Genomic DNA, 18,947 nt, shown 5'->3' with positions numbered 1-18,947 from the left:
GAGCCCTTGTGTAGGAGAAGTGAGAAAAATGAAGTCTGTGGTGTGATTTTGATTGTCATGTGGGAAGAGGATGTAAACGGCTCCCTCCTCATGGACTGGGGATCTGAGTGTGCAGGCCTTTAAACATGGATCCAGGGCACGGCTCTCTCTTCTCTGCCTGACAGCTGAGAGCGCACCTCCTACTTCCTTGGCCACAAGCACACATTTTTAATAAGACATCAGTTGAGCAGTAGAATATCAGATATGAGTTTTAATTGCATTCTGCTTCCCATAAGTTCTACCCCCTCATTGTTAAGGAAAATATCACTACCTTTGGGTTCACAAAGAAGCTTTCTTGATGGGCAGTCTCCAAATTTTACAAAAAAATTCCAGTGAAGATAAGACCCACTTAACCAGCATGTGGTGCAAAATAATGTCTCCTTTCTTCTGGTGTCCAAATCCTATTGACTCAAAGCCTTTGTTCCACTGATCGCGAGAAGGCTCTCCCTCTGCAGGTGCTTCAAATGCATTCTAAGTGGAAGGGGACCCGTAGTGATTAATAACCCTTTGCAGAGGAGGAAACTGGGAAGTCTGGCCACTTCCCCTGAGGGAGTGCTTTCTCTACTGCCTTTGCCACTGCCTGGTGTGGTCAGCAGGCGAATATTCTAGGGCAAGGCTGCAAGCCCCAAGGCGCTGAAGAGCACCTGGCCTTACTTCTGAATCCAGGGTGAGGAAGAAACTGCTTTTCCACTCAGGTTTATTCTCATCTATGGGTGCTTCACACCACACCCAGCCCAAATTCCAAGATACAATTCTATCACTTTATACTCAGACACAGACATTTTCTCCAGGGCTTATCATGGTGCCTGGACACTGGTTTGGGGGATGGGGGAGGTTACAGAACCCACTTTGCCAGAAAGAGCTCACCCTACCAACAATAAGACCCTGGCGTTAAGCCTAAATCCAACTCGCCTGGGAGCCCCTTGTCTCATCTGTTGGCCTCATCCAGAACAATGCCATGATATCAGATATCCTCTAATAACCCAGAACCTCAAAGCTTTCATTTCTTTCCTTCTAGATGGCTATTTGGCCCTTAATAGAAATCTGTTGCTACAAATAGATGCAGAGGAGAGGGGCAGTGCCCACCTTTATCCACCTGGGAAAATTGTGCCTCAGCAACTTGCTATGTTCACAAGAAGATCATGGTGTGCTCACCTCATATCGCATATTTAAATGGCTACGTATTTTTTCCCCAAAAAGCATTATTTGTTTTGCTGCTAAAACTAGAAATAACTAGAGCTGTTTGATATCAGTTTTCAAAAAAATAAAAATAAAAATACAACAAACTAACTAATCAAAAAGTTCCACTAACAGTACTGTCTTGGACTAAGTGGTCATTTCAATACAAACACTGTTGTTGAGGAAGAAGACAGAACTCTGATAAAATAGTTTTGTGTATGAAACAGTAACCACCAACATAGATGTTCTGAATATGTAAAGGACCAAGAGAAAGCTCACGAAATCTAATGTGGCAAGGAAATTGAGGGTTGGAGGAAGAAAACCCCACCTCAGTCATACAGATCCCAGAAGATGCCCAAATGCTGGATAATGAGGAAACAGATATGAGAGTGACCTGCCAGGACCCAAGTGGACCAGAGTTAAGAACATCCCACACATCCTTTGTGTGGACAAACTTAAAACTGGGCAGCTTGCACCACATTCCAGCTTAGGTAGAGTGGAATAATATCTAACATAAGACTAGATTCAGCATATAAGGCAAATGTTATGTACAATTAAAATATCTTAAAAAATCTCACAATCCATCCATAGGTTCAGAAAGTATTGCTTTGTGGGCATAACCCCAGAAGAACATCAGGTTCTCATCTATTTCTCTATTCTTGGGCATATGCATTGAGTGGCAGGTGGTATCACCTACGACATTGTCATGTTCTTTTTCTCAAGTGCATAGAGTTGGAATCACGTGAGTCACATGTGCATATGATGCGGCTGCATTGTATGTGGGAAGGGGAAACATGTCTATGTGGCATCTTGAAAAAACTAATCACACAAAGGAAAGGCAGTATCTGTCAGAAAATACAAAAGAAAAGCCTACCTCTTAAACTAGTCTTGGTATTGAAACAGAAAAACATTTTTTTTTTGCTCTTGCCAATAATCTGTCCATCTGAGATAAAGCCAAAAAATTACAGGAGCTAAAGAAGAGATTGACACAATTCTTGAAACACTTTTTAGAGTATTTCTAAACTTTCTAAACACTTTATAAAGTGTTTCTAAATCTGGCTCCCAGGGCACCACACTAGTTCTGCTTCAATTGTACTGGTCTTTCCCTGTCAGTCTCTGTTGCTCCTTCCCCCTCATCTTCTCAACCTCCAAAGATTGACGTCTCACTAGGCTTAGCCTTTGGATCCCTTTTTTTCTATGTATTCACTCACTTGCTTGGTGATTGCTTTTGTTCCCATGGCTTTATAGGCCACATATCCCCACATGTAGACGCTGATGGCTCTGCATTTATGTCTGTAGCCAGAGCTCCAGATTCACATGCATAACTAGTTACCTAACATTTCCACTTTGATGTAGCAAAAATCTCAGGCAAGCATGTCTAAAACCAAACCCTGGAGTCTTTGTTTTAATCATATTGGCTCTTCTTCCTCTAATACATCCCCTCTCTGTTAAAGACACCACTGTTCACCAAGTTGCTCAGGTCAAATATCTGGAGTCATTCAGTTCTCTCTCTCTCCCACGCAGTGTCTAATCTATCAGCAAATTCTGTTGTCTGGATCTTCAAATTTTACGCATCATCATCTTTTTTGACACCACTCTCATCCAGGCCACTGACATCTCCTGCCTGGACCTTCGCTATCCTTCTCTAACTAGTCTTCCTTCATATTCTTACCCCTCACAGACCATTCTCCTCACAATGGCCAGAGATACCTTTTAAAGATATAAATTAGATTACAAGTGACTCCGTTGTTCAAAAGTTTCCAGTGGCTTTCCATTGTGGTTGGAATAAAATCTCAAGTCTCTTTATGGCTTTCAAAACTCTTCATGATCTGGTTCCCACCTAACTTTTCAAACACATCTCATGCCTTTGGACTCTTATAAAACTAACCTCAAGTTTATTTGGCTTTTAACAGTTTCTAGAACCACACCAAACTTTTCACCTCATCAGAACATTTTTGTTTGCTAGTCCCTTAAGCCTGGAACCACCTTCTGCAGTTTTAGCATAGCTGGCTCCAAGCCTAAAAAGCTATACATAGAGCAGAAGGAAGAGTGTAATTAAAAGAGCTAACCAGGTCTTACTTCACACTTCAGATCCTTAGCGCCATGGATCAGACCTGTGTTGGGAAGAAAGAAGTCATTTAAATCAAGTTTATTATTGAATCTTTAATCTAGATACATGTTAATACAGAAAACATTGTAGAATTTGCCTAAGATGTTATTGAAAGATACAGATGGGAAATTCACTATACCATGGTTGAGGGCAAAGTTTGGGGGAAAAATTAAGAAAAAAAGAATAAAAAATACATCATATCTATAGTGTCGCCATTTAACATTTCTCAACAAACAGTTTCTGTGGTTTAGGAAAGGCCACAGATGCACACTTATATCAGAACCAACCACTTGGTGAAACTTCCGCCTTGGTTCTAATAATATTCCAGTTGACTCCTTTTAGTTTTCTAAGTAATGTATCTGGGACGTATTATAAGAATCTTATACCCCAATTAAGTAGTATTATGTGTTAAGCAATAAAAACAATTCTCACAATGCAAGTAGTCAAAAAAATGGAATTCTTGAATATATTTACTAAAATAAAACAAAGTAAAGGTGTACTTCAACTGATGGAGATGAAAACGTAAAACAAAACAACTTAAGAATAAAAAAGATCTACAGTAAATATTAAAACCATTAACTATATAGAGTGAGGTACGCTGCTTATAAATATTAATTAGAAACATAAATGCACAAGTCACTATGGTTCTTTAAAAAACAATGGCATATTACACAATTAGTCATGTAATTTAAAAATGGATCTAATATCCCAGGTCAATTAATGGCAAGTAAGAAGTAAAACAAGTATAGAATAGATGAAGTAAAAACGTACCAAATTCTTTACTACAAATATTGTCAGACTTAAAAGTTCTTGAAAATTAGAGACATGTAGATTTAGATGTGTGGCTTGATACTCTGAAAGAGATTCAAGTGGAATAAAAAATATATGTAACTTGCAATCACTATAAAAGATTAAAGAAAAGCCTTAATATTGATATTCTCAAGAGTCATTGTGAACTGAAGGAAAAATCACTTTTGTTTTGTACAAAAATTATTTGCAAATATAGGAAAACATTTAGGGAAATGTAACAGTGTTGTAGTTATTAACACCGTGTCTGTTAAAGAAAATTACTTTTTTAAATGTAGGCACATAAAATAAATATTAATATAATGATAAATTAGTATATGTTTATTTACTTTTGACTTAAAAGTATATCTTCTCTTTACATGTTCATAAAATATTTAGCATATATTAGTGTACAAAACATCAATAATTTTCCAACAACAGTTATTGCACAAAATATCACATCAAAATTCCTTAAAGTTATACCAAAATATGCATTTTTAAAACTTCAGTCTCATTAGTTTCTTTGGATCTTTGGTTAGCATTTAGTATATAAAATTTCAAATACCCAACTCTCAGTTTTCTTAGAAATGGAACCTCCAATTTTTGGCTACACAGATAGCCAACTAGAATAAGGACTTCCCTTGCACCTAGGTTAGACATGTGACTACATTCAAGCCAATGAGATGCAACATGTACCTTCTGGTACATGTCCTTCAAGAGAAGGGATATCCCTTTCCTTGTCATTTTCTTTTGCCTGCTGCCACAACAATGAGTTGGAGCATAAGTAGCTGTCCTGGGTTCTGGAGCATCAGCTAGGGATGGCTGAGCAGCACAGCAGGTAATCCTGGGAATCTGATGGTACCAAGACTTCTCTAGATACCTTTATTGGGAGCCGTTTCTGGTTAGTGATAGAAAAATAAACCCTAACTGGGTTGTGTGGAAGCTGAAGTGGTTGACAAGAAGCAACAGCAAGGAGTGCAGGCTACTCTTTCTAAAAGCTTCACAGTGAAACAAGGAAAATGTGGAGCAGTAGTTTGTGGGAGATCAAGACTGGGAGAGAGATAACCTTTTCTGGGGCATTTTAGGAGAATCTGGAATGTTTATACTCTGAATTCAAGAGAGAATTACCTGGGAAGAGAGAGAAAAATTGAACAAACTGTTGCAACAAAATCTAAGAAGGGCTAGGAAGGAATAGAATCAAAAGCAAATGGGGAAGAGACTAATCTCCTGTGGCAGAAAGGAAGAATAAATAGAGATAAAGACACATTTGGCTAATACCTAGGTGATTGGGTTGGTCTGTGCAGCAAACCACCATGACACACATTTACCTAGGTAACAAACCTGCACATCCTGCACATGTACGACAGAACTTAAAATAAAAGTTGAAGAAAAAAAGGACACATTTGAAAGTTCAGGGTAAGTAAGTTAAGGATGCAGTAGTCTCCATTTTTTCCCCAAAACTTGAGAAGCAAAGCAAGTCTTAAGAATGAAGAAAGTAGTCAAGGTTTGAATAATCCTTGAGGGATTTGAAAGACAAGCAAACAGCAGAAAAGAAAAGGAAAAAAAAAAAAATTCTTGAGTGTTCCCGAGGTCTCACCTGAAGGCCATAGAATATTTGTCATTTCCCAGTGAGCAAAGCAAAATGACTTCCTTCAGCAGTGCTTCACAGCTTAGAAATCAGAGTCGGTCAGAATGAATCACTAGACTGTTGTAGAACAGACTATTTGCAAGGCTTATACAGCAGAAGATCAAAGGGTTGGTGGAAATGAGTGTGTTCATGACAGTGTGGTGGAAATAATAAACCATGAAGTCCAGACAAGTTAGGAAATACATCGAAATAAGAAGGGACTGAGAGTCTGATTCAATAGAGACAAGGCAAGGCGATTAGGCTTGGGCACATTGACAGTGAGCAGAGCAGCTATGAAGACATGGCGGTGACAATGGAAAGAGGGAACCTGGCGGTCCACACGGGGAAGATCACAGCAGAATACGGGAAGTCAGAGGTGGAGCGGAAAGGCCAAGGGATGGCTGCAAATGAAGTTACAGCAGAGAGGGGGGAAAGTGGTCAGAGCAGAGGGGATCAAATGACTGAAGTTGGGAAGTGAAGTGCCTCATCCAAATCAAAGTTGAAATCACCCGTGGTTTTGGAAGGAAAAGGCTTAGAAAAAAAAATACGAATCCAGAGTCCAGCCTTGTTCCAGAAGCTATGGCTATAAACCCAAAACTCATGGAGACAAGCAGCCATTGGAAATAAGAGAGCAGCCCAACCAGCTAAAGAGATGCTTCTTGTCAGTATCACCCAGGACTTTCCATAAATGTAAAACCCACAAAATGCGCACGTTAGGTCTGCTTTAAAGTAATTTTTAGAAAAATATTTTATTACTATTAAATCACTGTGAGTGAGATACGTTGAGTTCTTACTGTTATTTTTGTTTTCCTAATAATAATATCTTAGTACTTACAACAGAACCGTGCAGGATCAAGGTAGTATTGATTTTTTACTTTTTCTCTTGTTCCAGTAGAGGGCACTCAAAGCTCAAATAAATGCATGCAATCATTTTTACAGCAATTGTTGTTTTATATAATTAAAACTCATCTTTAAATGAAAAAGAGAACATCTAATTTAATAAAACTTAATTACTAGTCATGCATGTAAATTTTACTAAAATGAGATGAGATCTTATAAGTGTCTAAATGAGGACATGCCTCCCCAGACACACTTCTTTCATTTTCACTCAGCGCACAACTAAAAGCGGAAAGGAAATTCTCTTGTCTAAGATGTGAGTTGGGCTTTCAAAACACCAAGTCTGCCACAGACACCTGATCCTCAAGTTCTATTTTCATTCCCATCTGGACTTCTTCGATAAGGGTTTTCAATACACTGGAAAATAATCCTGTGGGCTACTGGACAAATATCTTTCAATGGAAAACATCTAAGAAAGAGTTAATAAGACAGAAATGACATTGGAACTAGAGAGGCCACCCTCTGAAATATGTACAACCAATGAATGAGATGGTTAATACTGAGGGTTGTTGCCACCGCACAGTCCATAAGAAGTTCTCAGGAAAGTTTCAAGAAGATCTTATGTTTTAGAGAGTTAAGAAAATGCAAGTATTATCACTGCTTGAGGGAAGACTATCTTCCAAGCACAAGATTAACTCTGTGTGGCTTTGGTTCCACGGGACAGAGTGGCGGTGGAAGATATAAACAGTGGCAACATTGCTGTCCTCCTAGAGGAACCAGGCCCTGGGATCAAATGATTCTACTGCTGACGTCTTTGCCATGGTGGGGCTGCTATGATCCAAACATGGCAGCTTTTCCAGACACAGAGAACATTTCAGTTTGAATTTATTTTTTACGTTGGAGTAATGATTCTTTGTGGGGAGCACATGGGAATCATGCCAGCATCCTTCAATAATGGTGATCCATCAACATGAATTCGCCTCTTCAGTAGAGTTCAGGATGCTACAGGGGAGAGAAAACTGTCTCCAGAAAAGTCTTTTTGGCAAGGATGGTAGCCCTGGCATTATAAAGAGTATGTTATGACTTATTGATAACGGATTTTTAAAATAACTAGTTGCAAGACTTTGAAACATTTTGATTTAAGAACTCCCTTTATCTGCACCTCATCCTGACTAGACACACAGTCCTCCTTGCACTCAGAAACTGAGTCTCTTTTCCCCAGGAAGAGCTCAGTGCTGGGATTCTCCTGTCATATTAGAGATGCATCAACTCTGTTACACTCAGAATGCAAATACCAGCGAGGCCAAAGTCTAAGAAGCTATGCAAAATGGAGGTTTTGGTTTTTGTTTTTGTTTTTGTTTTAAAGCACTTTCCCTTTTTCCTAATAACATGGCAGTACAAGATAAGGGATTTAGAATTTAAGACCCTGAGGGTGTCCACACATCAATAATGACAATCAAAGTACTTTAAAACTGTAGGTTAAATATAGAATATTTATGGGTTGGTGTCATCGTTGGCCATATCTAGCCTTGCCATCTATCGTTGAAAGACCAGGCTGCCGCTGTCTCATTGTTTATTCTTTTTCTCAGTTCTCTGACAGCGGCTTGGCTTATAGTTGTAGGCAATAAATTACAAGGTTGAGTCTAGTTTCTAACCTTGTGGCTAAAGATCTCCCATTACCTGGTTAGGCAAGCTAAATATTTTACTTAAAATGGCATCCTTAATCATTATAAGAAAATCATTCAAATGAGAGTGAATGCTGATGGCCTTAACATGAACAAGCAGTTCCCTTTACAAGTGTGGTAGAGCGGCAAACACACAGTAGTGCAGCCAGAAGGTCTGCCTTCTATAATTTGGGCAAGTGTTTCTTCCCTCTGAGTCTCAGTTACTCCTTCTTCACCCAAAGCAAATAATCTGTAGACTCTTTGCCTGTAGGTATGATTTTTGTATCACCTAGGATGCATTCTGCTGCAGGCAACAACAATAACAAAAAACCTAGCTAAAAGTGGCTTAATAAATAAAGGTGCATCTGGTCTTACCCGACAGGAAGTCTAGGCACCAGGAAATTCCAGGGAAGTTCAGTCAGGAGCTCAATGATGTCAACCATCTCTGCAATCATCTTGGCCTTTGCTTCAAGATCACAAGATGGCTGTTCCCAGTATCATATCCTCACACGGTGACATTTAGAGACAGAAAAATTGGTATTTTTCTTATTTCCATTTTCTTAAGGGCTGAAAACACTACTCCAGAAATTCCAGACTTCACCTCACTGACCAAAATTGTGCAAAATGTCCATTCCTGGGTGAACCACTGGTCTAGGATACAGAATTACCATAGTTAGCCTGGATCGATCAACATTCTCCCCCTGTGGCAGCAAAGAGTTCCAGACTGCCCTGCCATACAAGGTGAACATGAACAAAATCAGGGTTCAGTGAGGAAAGGGTGGTGGCAGGTGACTATGGCTCCTTCCCAATCTCTATTTGCATGGAAACGTATACACAGATTTACTCATTCATACCCCTAATGACTAGTATTTCTATCTAACTAACACAGTTCCATCAGGTAGACTCTGCCCTCTTTGCTGCACAGTTTGGAAACTGTCCTCTTTAGAACATATTTTCAGTTTGGTCAAAGTACTTAGGAGCGCATACAAGGCCCCACATATTAAATTCCTCAAACAGGATCTCCTAAGCCTGCTTTAACTTTATTGAATCCCAATCCCTGTAACTAATGACATTCCATGATATCAATTATGGGGAGAGTTGATCTGTCATCACTGCTAGAGCCTCACTAAGTGGCGATGGCATAGAAGGGAAGAGGAACATAGGGTTGCTTCTAAAACTCATCATGATCAAAAGGTCAACTTCATATAACCAGTTTTTTTCTGTCCCTGTGGTTCGATAATTTCCTTCAGAAAAGACCCAGAAGCCTCCATTTACCATATATGTCCTCATCTTTCCATTTCAGGAAACCTCTTCAATTCACGATGGTCTCACCTGTGTTCAGCATGGTACACTGTCTTCCCTTCCCTCCACGAGGATGGTTCCACAGATGAAAACAGGTAATTTATGACCGGGGCAAAGTGATGTGGCTTCTATTCTTTACCCTTTCACCTCTGGCTTCATTGTCTTTGTCTGAAATCCTGTTACTGGGGATGGAGGGGAAACGGAGCTTTTCTTTTGGAGTTGGGCTGGAGTTCCTCCTTATCTCAGTCCAGCTGAGCTGGGACTGCAATTTGTTCTAGGAGACTGTCACACTGGAAGAGTAACTGAGCTCATAAATTAGAAGAGAGCTGAGGTCCAAAATACCAGAAGGTGAATCAGGATGTTCTCAACAGTCAGAGGAGCAGGGCAGAGGCAGATGTCAGTTGGGAAATGGATCCAGAAATTCAGTGCCAGGACAGTGTGAGCAGGAGAAAGCACCTCCCCCCGCATCAAGGGAACAAATAGAGAGAAGGGGACGGAGCAACTGATGGACATGTGGGTCTGCCAGTCTGGCTTAACCAGGAGTCGTTTGGATAAAAAAAGTCTTCCAAGTTGTTTGCATCATCAATCTATTGGGCTTTGAGAATGGCAGTGATAAAAATAAGAACACATTTCTAATTTTCTTGTTTGAAATAGAGTTGCTTTGGGATTGAAAGCTATTTATTCTTATACTAATCTGAGGTTCTCCCTTGTTCTCATACTTTAACCTCATCTTACTCAAGATTCTTTCTAGATTTAGGGATCATTATTCACATGCAGTTACATTGTATCTTCAGGGAAAATGAGTTGGCATGGAGTTTGTTGTGTCTGTCTCCCTATTATTGCTGTGGATTTAGATGTGTTATTTTGTACAACATGTTAAAGAAAATAACCTGGAGACACTATGCATGTACATTTGGGTTCAGACGACAATTTAGTCGATAGATTCATTCTGTGTAGAGCAATTAAGCTGTATTTTCTTAAACATGCCTGCATTGAAAAAGAATGATTTTCTAGGGATAAATCTATCTATTGATAACTATATCTATATCTATATCTATGTCTACATCTATATCTATACCTAATCTCTATCTATATTTACATATGTCTTAGTTGAGAAGCCTTTTAGCTTCGAGGAATAGAAACTCGACTAATACTAACTTAGTCATGCAGAGGCTTATATGTCTCAGTTAACAATACACTTGGAGCCAGACAGTCCAAAAGCTACTGTTTTCATCTTTTTGCTCTGCCATTCTCAGCATGATGGCTTATTGCCTCAGTGTCAAAAGGTGACTGCTCCAGCTCTAGCCATCTCATCTGTGTCCAAGTCAGGAGAAAAAGAAAATTGCTGGCACTTTCTGTACTTTTATCAGGAAACGATGGGTCTCATGGGCTTGCTACCTACAGTGAAAGCTGGGAAAAGGTGCTTTTTGTTTTTCCAGCCTTCATGGAAGAGGTGGCCCCAGAAGAATGGGGCTGGGGGTGATTCTGAAGTAAAGCAACTAAGAATGACCCACGCCTCGCTGCAGTGAAGACCCAACACAGGGCAGCAGTGACAATCTAAGGACAAGATCTTGTTTGTTGGTTTTAACTTGGGCATTTTTATAGGGTTTTCTTATTTAAAGGAAACTTTGCTTGGAATGCCGTAACAGCCCTGAACAATAGTAGATGTTTAGAGCTTCAGAAGCTGAATTTAGAAACAGCCTGAGGGCTGGCGAGTGGGAATGTTAAAAACAACTTTTTAAATCTAATGTTTACTTATTTGCCTTGCATTTCTTCACTTATACCTATCCTTTCATAAAGAGATTTCAGGAGTCTTGTAAAGGAACATAAATTATTACAAAGTAGCACAAGTTAAAGTTGGAGCAAAAAAGTGTATGGAGCAGAGCAACCTGGAAGCAGAAATTGGACCAGAAATGCACTTCATGTCGAGATAAAAGTGTACTCTGGGAGGGATCTAAATCTGCCTTTAATCTTTTTATCTGTCAAAAAGGACAATCATGGCAGTCACATACATAGGTCACAGGGCATATGAGGTGCAAACAGAGCCAAGGTATCAAGGAAGAGCACAGAAGAGGGTCCTACATCCAAGTATTTCATCTAGTTGCCCAATTTCTCTTCCTTATTTTTTGGCTCCTGTTTCCTCTAGAACACATCCTATCTAGGTTTCCTTCTGCTGTAGTGTGAATGACTCTCCCTATGTCTTGGAGCTGAATCAGGGGGAGAGCAGGCATCATCCATGGGTGCCCTCCTGCCTCCCAGTATTATTAATATTTGCACCTCCCTCTTGGTCGTGAGGGCTCCACAGCCGGCTGGCCATTTGGAGTATTTTTTCTAGTGCCTCTTTTGTGAAGCGACATTTTTGCTTTACTTCTTTTCTTGGGTTACAGGAAAAAGAAGACAAATTTATTAGAACATGTAAGGTATCAGGTACTAGTTGTATGTCTTCTAGTAGCTCATTTAATCTTCCTGCTAGCTTGGAAGGAGTCACATATTATAGTTGGGTTGAATTATTTGCCCAAGGTTAGAGCTAATCACTGGCAGAGCTGGGATTTGAGCTTGGATATGTCTCTGAAGTCTTTCCATTAAACCCTGCATTTATTTATAAAACCGAGTTCTACTGCTGAAGTTGGGCATCTGAGGTTAGGCTAATCTCTCCTCTTACCTCTACTCCCCAGCCAATTTCTCTGAAGGCTGTGCTCAGAAGTTTCCTGGAGTTGGAATTGGAAGGCTCATTTATTATTTTGTATTCTTTTACTGAGTAGCTGTGTGACCATGGGTATTTCACTGAAGCCTTCTCAAAGCCTGTGCAGTGGGAACTACAATTACAACCCCACTGGCTTCATGGTAGTGGCAGTGGGAGGGAGGGGTCGGTGTCAAATTCAGACTAGATTGTATTTGTTGTAATTGCTATGGAAAATAATAAGCTTTAATCACATTCAATGCGTTGTTTTTTACTTATTATTATGACCTCAAGATGTTGTTGTTGAGAAAAATCCTACTTCTCCTTTGGTTTTCAGCCCTTGGGTCACTTTTTAAGGAAAATCTGGCTGTCTTGTCTCCGGGAGTGCTGACTCCATGAGCTCCCTATTCTGTTAATGTTTGCCTTCTTCCTGCAGAAAAGGGGAGGTTGACTGTTTTATTCAGGGCTGTCTTCCTAGCCTCTACCGCAGGAGTTAATACAGATCAATAGGAATATCTCTGAATTTTAATGTCAGGTTGACCGTCAGGTTGAGAGATCACTCCTTAAAACTAGAAGACTAAAATTTTTTTAGCAGATATTTCTTGCAGTGAGGTAGTTGCTTTGGGAAGGGAGGGCTTTTGGGGTCGTGTCAAAGGTGAATAGTGGCCAGGCGCGGTGGCTCAAGCCTGTAATCCCAGCACTTTGGGAGGCCGAGACGGGTGGATCACGAGGTCAGGAGATCGAGACCATTCTGGCTAACACGGTGAAACCCCGTCTCTACTAAAAAATACAAAAAAACTAGCTGGGCGAGGTGGCGGGTGCCTGTAGTCCCAGCTACTCGGGAGGCTGAGGCAGGAGAATGGCGTAAACCCGGGAGGCGGAGCTTGCAGTGAGCTGAGATCCAGTCACTGCACTCCAGCCTGGGCGACAGGGTGAGACTCCGTCTCAAAAAAAAAAAAAAAAAAAAAAAAAAAAAAAAAAAAAAAAGGTGAATAGTTTGTAACTCAGACGTCTCATAAGGCTGATCCCACTCACAGCTCCAAGAGGAAGGACACATGCTGGGGAAGTAAGCACAGGAGCAACTAGATAAAACAGATCCTAACTGACATTTTAGTGCCTCTCTAAAACAGAAATTGCTGGTGTGTTGTACTTACACACACAAGGCTATATACACTTACACCCATCTCTGTGGGATCATGTGCACAGACATATGACACTGTAGTTGGACTCTGAGGAGCACACCCTGGGAAGAAGGGGCTTTGGAAACTCAGCTAATCATTCCTGCAGATCCCTCAGTTATTAGCAGGGACAGCGGCCATCCTGCAACCACAGTCGGGCGGCCTCTGCCCCTGGCCGCTCCACACAACTCTGCAGCTCCTCAGTCCTCTGCCTTGGCAGAGTTTCCAACATTTAAAAGAAAATAAGTAGAGAATTTTCTTTTTCTCATAATGAATGGTTGCAAATCAAGCTCAGCTTATACCTAGAATCCAGGAACATATTCTTGGATTTGACTACCTGGAAACGAGAAATTTGAGGCAATGTCCTCCCAGCATGACTTCCTAACCACCAACATAGTTTAGGGTAGTATCCACACACAAGACAAGGGGGAACGGGCTGAGCTGCAAAAAGAAAATGGAAACATTCAAGGGAGACAGTAGGAAAATTTTTTTGACTCTGCAGCCAATCGGGCAATGGAATAAATGACTTGGGGAAATATTTGTGGCTCCCTAAATAGAGGTGTTCAGGAGAAAAGTGAGATGGAACACATATTCTCATCGTCATTATTAAGCAGCATTTATTGAGTGTGGACAGAGTACAAGATAGCTTTCCAACGGCTGAGGCACCCCCAGTTCCTGTAGAAAAGTGTGGAGAAGAACTACATTTTGGCACTCTGGGCCATGGCGGAACTCATGACTCACGAGGACCCTGCTGGCGGTCAGAGTCTGTGACTTCGTGGCAAGTTTACAAACTCTGAGACGCCTTCTGCTCAGAAAACCGAGTCTCAGGCTGGTTATGAACATGAAAACATTAATAATTGCTGTGATCATTAATGGTAACTCTAACAGTTTAGTTAGAATTCTATGTGAGATTTTTGCTATTGTGTTTTAAAACATTATTAATCAGACATACCATTTTTCTTATTTGATGTAGAACATTGCGATTGGGAATAACCACTAAGTATTCGGCCTCATTTTGAACTGAAACAGGAGGGCAAACAGAGAATGGTATGAATAAAGGGGAATGGGCTGCAAAGTTGCATGTGAGACAGAAAAAAGTAGGAAAAGTCTAGGCCTTTGTTCTTGTCCAGAATCTTATCATGTAGTAGAAGGAAGAAAAGTAGTTGGTCAAAATGCTCCAGAAAAACCTTCCTCATGACCTGCTTTTCCTTAGAACTACAGCAGGGGTAAAAGACAGAAACATAGAATTGTCTCATTATTTCATAGAAAAGCTACCCTCCTAGTTCCCCTTTTTGGTTACTTTAAATAACCAACAACCAAACCGATAATTTGGGAGATATTTTCATTAACTCTGATTTCCTGGGGCCTGACTGGCTAACTTATGCATTGACTCATGAAATAAAACAGCACTTTTCATCAGAAAGAAGACGGGGTTGGGGGTGGTAGCTCATTCCTGTAATCCCAGCATTTTGGGACGTGAAGGCGGGAGGATCACTTGAGGCCAGGGGTTTGAGACCAGCCTGGGCAACATGGCAAGACCCCCTCTCTACAAAAAAATTTTTAAAAAATTAGCCAGGTGGGGTGGTTCATATTTGTAGTCCCAGCTACTCAGAAGGCTGAGGTGGGAAGACCATGTGAGCCCAGGATTTTAAGGCTACAATGAACTATGATCACCCCTCTGCACTCCAGCCTAGGTGACAGAGTGAGACCCCATTTCTAAGAAAAAAAAGAATTGAAGTTAAAAATTTAAAATATTAAAGAAAGGAAAACACTATATCCTTCCTCCTAATTTTTGACTCTTAACTAAAACTAGTCATCTTCTCTCCATTTTCACTGCACAGAGAGGACTTTCCAAATGGACTATAACATTGCCTTTTTCCCTCTCTCCCCTCTTTTCTACCCCTGTTACTTTCTGCATCAGTCTTGGGACTGCCACTTCCAGAAAACAAGGGAATACTGACACATTAAATCTTGAAAACACCACCCCCTTAGTAAAGCCTTCCTTTAGTGTAAGAAATGGAAGTACCTCTATAGAAGTGTGTCTTAGGAATTGTAGGTTTTCATGTATACCACTGATGTAGAATATCACAGAATCAATGATCCTAAGAAGAATGCTTAACCGATTCTAGGAGTTACTAATTACCTTCCTTCCAGGGTATTTAACAGGTTACAAAAGTCAGAGAACAAAGCCAAAGAACCTGTGTTATCTAATTGTAAACATCAAGTATGAATGGCTCTCTTTCCAGATGAAAAGGAAAAAAGAAGAAAAACAAAACAAAACAATGAAAGAACTATATGTTTGAAAAAGAGAAGTGTCCAGGATATTTAGCATTCCATGGAAAAGCATTCTTCTTAAAGTTATTTACTAACAGAAGGACATTTTAGAAATCTGATACCCTGAAGCAGTCCAAGAAAAAGTGGCCTGAAAAAGACAGAATGATAAGATAAAAGCAGTAGAATAATTTAGAAAGAAATCCAGGATAAAAAAGGGCCAAGTGAGATAAAAAGGATAAAAAATTTGCAATTGCAGAATTAAAATCTGTACTAGAGATTATAAAGGACAAGATGGGTATTGAATAAAATTCCACACAGATGAGAGTGATACACTTCAGCAGCTCTTCCAGTAAAAAGAAGAAATATACCAAGAGACGAATACTCACAGAGAAAAGATACGGGGTTCATAAAATGGAAAGCCAACCTAGGAATTGGAAAAGAAACCAGAGTAATTGTAAGAAAACTTTCTTGAACTAAAAGAAACCGCCAAAGTGTGCAGACTGAAAAGGGCTAAACATGTTTCAGGAAATGTTAATAGAAAATATCACATATCATTCCACCATGGTAAGTTTTTGAATTATGAAGAGAAATAAAAACAAAATAAAGCAGAGCTGAGAAGTATCCATGAAGAAAATTTAAAAAGACAGTAACAAGCTAACTTTGAGAGAAGCAAAAAAATCAGGCTTACTTTAGACTTCTCTAGAAGCAAACAGAAGGCCATAGAGGGGTGACATCAACAGAGTGCTAAGATTAAAAGATTAGTACCTGAGAATTTGATTCAATCAAGTCTTGATTCATGTCTGGCAACCCAGGAACACATTCTCTGATATGTGCCAGTTAACGCAATGTGTTACCACAGGCTTTTTTGGGAGGAACACTTGTAAACATAGGCTATGGTACAACCATGAGTTTAAAAATGAAGCCTGGTAAAGTGTATTTGTAAAATGAATTGTTTCTAAGGTGACTGAAATATAAGATATTTACTTAAATTCCCACAAAACCCTGGGAAGCAAGCAGATAAGATTTATGGTCTCTGTATGTAGACAAACTAAGATTTAGAGAGTTAAGGGATGTATCTCAGGATCTCACTAATAGAAATGGAATCAGGATTCAGGATTCATATCTAATTCTTAATGCAGAGGGTGTGAGCTATCAGATCAGCATTGCCCCTTTCTGTTTTAATTTGATTTTGGGAAGTTTCTATAATAAAAATAGAAGAAAATAAAAGAACATTGGCTTGAAGGGTTAACTATACTTAAACTATATTTCTCTTTCTTTCCCAGGACTAGGTTAGTGTCTTTGTTTCATTAGAAGTCTCTTTAGAGTCCACTAACAATCTTGCCAACTACAATAGGAAAAGCCCTTCAATAACAATGTGCTTTTATTTTGGGAGTCCTTATTATGTGCCAGATACTCTTCTAGGCATAGGGTTCAAGATAAAGAGAAATAAACCAAACAAAATCACCTACTCATGTTTCCTATCAAGAATTAGAGGTCAGGAAACAAACATACTTTTAGACAACAGCAAAAGGCACTCACTCTAGCTCTGGTAATTAACATGCCCACTATAATAATTAGTATATTCCATCTTGAATACAAAGGAACAACCAAGGATAACTAGGCATGAGGGAAACCAAAGTTATGAAAGGTGAACAAACAAAAAAATAGATGATGTGGAAAACAGAAATTATTCAGAGCACAGAACAGAAAGTGTCTTTTCTAAGGGCACCTTCACAAAATGTTCTTAGAAATATTTTAAAAGAAATTAAACCCAAAGACAGAAAGGAAACAGTAATTCAAATGCTTTTACAAATTAAAAATATTAGTTAAAACAAAAGTAAAAGGAAGGATAGACGGTTAAGTTGAAGAAGTCTCACTAAATACAGAGCAAAGATATGGAAATATGAAAGAAAAAAGAAAAAAGGACACAATGGGGACATTAATTAAAAAGATCCAGCATCTAATTAATAGCCATGGTCTGCAGTGGCACAGTCAGTGTGTCTCTGTTGTGCTAGTGGCTATTGTCATTGCTTATATATTAGTAAAAACAATAGCCAACATTTCTTGAGAGTTTTCATTGTGCTAGAACCTGGGTTAAGGTCCTAACCTACAATGTCCTGTTTTATCATCCTTTAAAACTACATATAAGGTAAATGGTTATGATGTGGTTATTGATTGTATTTAGTTGTGCAGACTGAAAAGAGAGTAGTCAAGAAAGAACTCTTGGGTGATTGGACACCAATAACTGAGATCAAAATTCAAAAGTAGGAGCTTGTTTAGGGAGAAAGAAGTTGGTTAAATTTTAACATGTTGAGTTAAAGGTGCCTAAAAGACTCCTGAATGGATAAAATCAATATACGGTTGTTTGTATGAGTCTGAAACTCAGATAAAAGGTATTGCCAGAGAGAGATTAGGAATCACCAATATTATCAGTTAAAACCAGGAAGTAGATGCAATCACTCAAAAAGAGAACACTGAAGTGTTCTGTAGAGAGGATTATTGGTCATATTTGTCAGAACAATTTTAATGGTATTCATGGCACACGTCAGATCACAGTTGAAGAATGAATGAAGAATTAGTTCATCACATTCTTCATCTGCCTCAGGTGCCAAATGGATTAATAACACCTACGTGAGTGGATACTGTAGGATTAAAAGATACCATGTTTGAAGAGTTTTTAGCAAAGTGCCTGGCAAGTAGTACATGCTCAACAAATGTAGGAGAGGGATAGATACATAGCACTCCATAACTCCATATATCACCCAATCACTATAACATAATACTGGAATATATCGCTTTATTATGACAGTATGCTATAGTGATTGAGTGCATGGAGTTTGGAACTGAATAGACTTGGGTTTGTAGTCTAGCTCTGCCACTGTATAGGTGTGTAAAATTGGACCAGTCACTCTGTTTATGCACTTTTTCTTTCATCTGTAAAATGGAGAGTAGAGAAACAACTATCTTCTAAAATAACTTCTAGGTATTGTATATTATTTTGTCCTATAAAGTGCTGTTATTTTTAAAATATTTGTGTTCTGTTATCTGGCTGAACTCTTATGTAAGCTTGCAAATTAACGTAGTTAGGGTTTGTTGTGGTCACACAATGGTGAATACAATTTGTTTTAATATTGGTTTGTGTTTATCTTTTGTATTGTCCTTTTTCCTGTATGAAAGGTAGAAAGCCAGGGCTTTGTGTATCTTTGCCTCGGATGCTTCTGCAGGGCAGACTTTTACTAAATTTGGAACAGGCTGTGGTGGGTACCTGGCA

General features: G+C 39.3%; 1 protein-coding gene and 1 long non-coding RNA gene across 2 annotated transcripts in view; one reads left to right on the top strand and one right to left on the bottom strand.

The window, feature by feature from the left end:
- LOC105494181 (uncharacterized) overlaps positions 1 to 18,947 on the bottom strand; it is a 217,783-nt gene that overhangs the window by 172,051 nt on the left and 26,785 nt on the right. Inside the window, exons 6-9 of the long non-coding RNA XR_011622333.1 lie at positions 8,618 to 8,893; positions 6,577 to 6,710; positions 4,100 to 4,182; positions 3,288 to 3,332 (exon numbers count right to left, since the gene is read on the bottom strand). This is a non-coding gene — a long non-coding RNA (uncharacterized lncRNA). The remainder of the gene's footprint in view (positions 1 to 3,287; positions 3,333 to 4,099; positions 4,183 to 6,576; positions 6,711 to 8,617; positions 8,894 to 18,947) is intronic.
- LOC105494182 (inhibin subunit beta A) overlaps positions 9,546 to 18,947 on the top strand; it is a 45,002-nt gene continuing 35,600 nt past the window's right edge. Inside the window, exon 1 of the mRNA XM_071095086.1 lies at positions 9,546 to 9,639. The gene's annotated coding sequence lies outside the window, so the exon portion shown is untranslated. The remainder of the gene's footprint in view (positions 9,640 to 18,947) is intronic.

Source organism: Macaca nemestrina, chromosome 4 (assembly GCF_043159975.1).
Source record: "Macaca nemestrina isolate mMacNem1 chromosome 4, mMacNem.hap1, whole genome shotgun sequence".
NCBI classification, from domain to species: domain Eukaryota; kingdom Metazoa; phylum Chordata; class Mammalia; order Primates; family Cercopithecidae; genus Macaca; species Macaca nemestrina.
The sequence above is the reverse complement of the archived record's forward strand: the minus strand, read 5'-3'. Positions and strand labels throughout refer to the sequence as shown.